Here is a 2725-nt window from a genome sequence, read left to right as displayed (position 1 = left end):
AACTAAAGTGCTACCTGCCACAGAACCATCAAAAGCCCCCCCAGATCCTGAAAGGGACCTTGAGAGGTCATCTAGTTTGTCCCCCTGCTCCATGGGAGGATCATCTATCACGAAGTCATTCCTGACAGAGAGCTGGTCTTGCTGACAACATTTGAACGCCATTGTGGCAGTTTACGAGCAGCACAAACATCACTGAAAAGCGACGGGAATGCCCTTCAGATAAGCAGCATTAAAGGAGAAATCGGTGACATTCAGTATGTAGCAAACACACATTCCATCAAAATAATAATGTAAGTCATTGATTACACACAGAGTGAGGTCATGATTCTTCAACAGGAAAAATACATGGCTTCACCATTCGGAAGCGGGGGACTGTCCTTCAAGTGACAGAAAACAGAATGCGTTTAGGGCAGGTGACGCTTTGTCATGGTTGATCACTTAATGCTTTTTGAATCATCACTCATTTTTCATCTCATTTTGCTTCGACTTTCATTTCAAAGACTAGCTGATGTAACTGTGAGGAAAATCTAAAAATAAGTGAATTCTGTTTATGAGAGGCAGAGATGTTTTTAAGAGTTTGCAGATGGAAGGGGAGGCGTGTCGCAGATGTGCATAGTTAATAACCAACTGACGATGAGGAGATGCTACCACTCGTTTTCTTTCTTCCCCTTTGCAGAATCCATGCTTACAGCTCAGAGACATGTTCTGGGGCTCCAAGTTATATGTGATTTATTTTTAATGTTGTCATTATCTACCATGAATGACAAGTCATGTTGGTGATGTAGTAAATCCCCCCACTTTGAAGGGGCTCTTTTCTGGGGGCAAAAGAGAGAAGTGCAGCTAGACCTGGAGTTGAGTATTTTTTTTGTCAAAATTTTGCTTTGGACAATATTGGTCCATGTTTAGATTGCACTTAAGTGTCTGATTAAAGGTATGTTTTTATGCTAGCTGCAAATTAGCACTATTTGGTTAAATTTTTGTAAGGGTACTATAGGGCCCAGATTTCAGTGGGAACTAATAATCTGCATGTACCTGGAGACCCTGGTGAGCTGGGATTGCTGATGTTGGCATCTCCATCACCACTGTTACAGGTCTTAGCTGCTCAATTTGTCCACCTATGCTTTAATCAGACTTTTGATTGCCATGTATGCCTAATTTTCTGTGTGCCTCCCTATTCACATTGCTATTTATTAATTTAGCTATGGTAAAAATTATGTGACCTTTGTATGGATAATACCTAAATATTTGAAAACATTTTTGTGGTCTACTGTTAACATGCATGGAAAAGGTTGGATGTAAAACAGATGTTACTCCCAATCTGCCATTGTTTGGAGACATGCAGGAGGAAAAGTTATAGAAGGAAGATGCAGAAGAATATTTCTGATGCAGATAAAGTCTGTATGACTTGTGTTTAGGAGAAACCACCTGGAAGTAAGGCAGGGAAAGTTGCAGTTGCATTTCAGGAAGCATCTGCAAAGAAACAGGCAGACTGTGGGCTAGGAAAATGCAGAAATCCTTTGTGTTCTGGGCACATAGGTGCTACTGTTAACTTCAGAGAGGCAAAGCTGTAGGAAAGGGAATAGAGAGATATAATAAAAATCTAGTTTGAAAAATAAACTAATCTTCCAGTCCAGAGTATAGCTTACATCTTTATTTCACATCTTTATTTATTTACATCTTTATTTTGTAGTTCTGAGGAGAAGGATTTGGGGGTCCTGGTAGATAGTAAATTGTCCATGAGCCAGCAATGTCCCCTTGTCACCAAAAAGGCCAATGGAATCCTGGGCTGCTTAGGGAAGAGTGTGACCAGTAGGTCGAGGGAGGTCATTCTCCCCCTCTACTTGGCACTGGTGAGGCCACAACTGGAATACTGTGTCCAGTTTTGGGCTCCCCAGTTCAAGAGGGACAGGGAACTGCTGGAGAGAGTCCAGCGAAGGGCAACCAAGATGATTGAGGGATTGGAGCATCTCCCTTATGAGGAAAGGCTGAGAGAGCTGGGACTCTGTAGCCTGGAGAAGAGAAGGCTGAGGGGAGACCTTATTATTGCTTATAAATATCTAAAGGGTGGGTTGAAGGAGGATGGAGCCAGACTCTTCTCGGTGGTTCCCAGTGACAGGACGAGGGGCAATGGGCACAAGCTGGAACACAGGAAATTCCGTTCCAACACACGGAAAAACTTCTTTACGGTTAGGGTGACAGAGCAGTGGCACAGGCTGCCCAGGGAGGGTGTGGAGTCTCCTTCTCTGGAGATTTTCAAGACCCGTCTGGATGCATTCCTGAGTAACGTGCTCTGGGCAATCCTGCTTTAGCAGGGGAGTTGGACTAGATGATCTCTAGAGATCCCTTCCAACTCTGAAAATTCTGTGATTCTGTGATTCTGTGATTCTCATATATTGAGGCACCACTGTGCTGTGCTGTGTCCTAGGCAGGGCTGGAATTTTACTCTGAACGTACCAAAGGAAATTTTCAGGAAGAGTCTGTTGCTGTCAGAGAAGTGGACTAAGATTAACTTATTGTCTCTAACACTGATGGTTCTGTGAAAGCTGTTTCATGTTATCGGATGACAGAAGAGAGACAGGCAAGTGTAATTTCTCATGAGGATAACCTAGAGATGATTCCTGGTTAATTTCCTAATGAGTACCTGATTGCCTGTAGGGTTTTTGATCTAGTCTATTTTTGGAAAATAATGACAATTGCGTGGATAAAAATTACTTAATTTGGAAAG

The sequence above is a fragment of the Charadrius vociferus genome, unplaced genomic scaffold, assembly GCF_000708025.1.
Source record: "Charadrius vociferus isolate BGI_N301 unplaced genomic scaffold, ASM70802v2 scaffold498, whole genome shotgun sequence".
NCBI classification, from domain to species: domain Eukaryota; kingdom Metazoa; phylum Chordata; class Aves; order Charadriiformes; family Charadriidae; genus Charadrius; species Charadrius vociferus.
The sequence above is the reverse complement of the archived record's forward strand: the minus strand, read 5'-3'. Positions refer to the sequence as shown.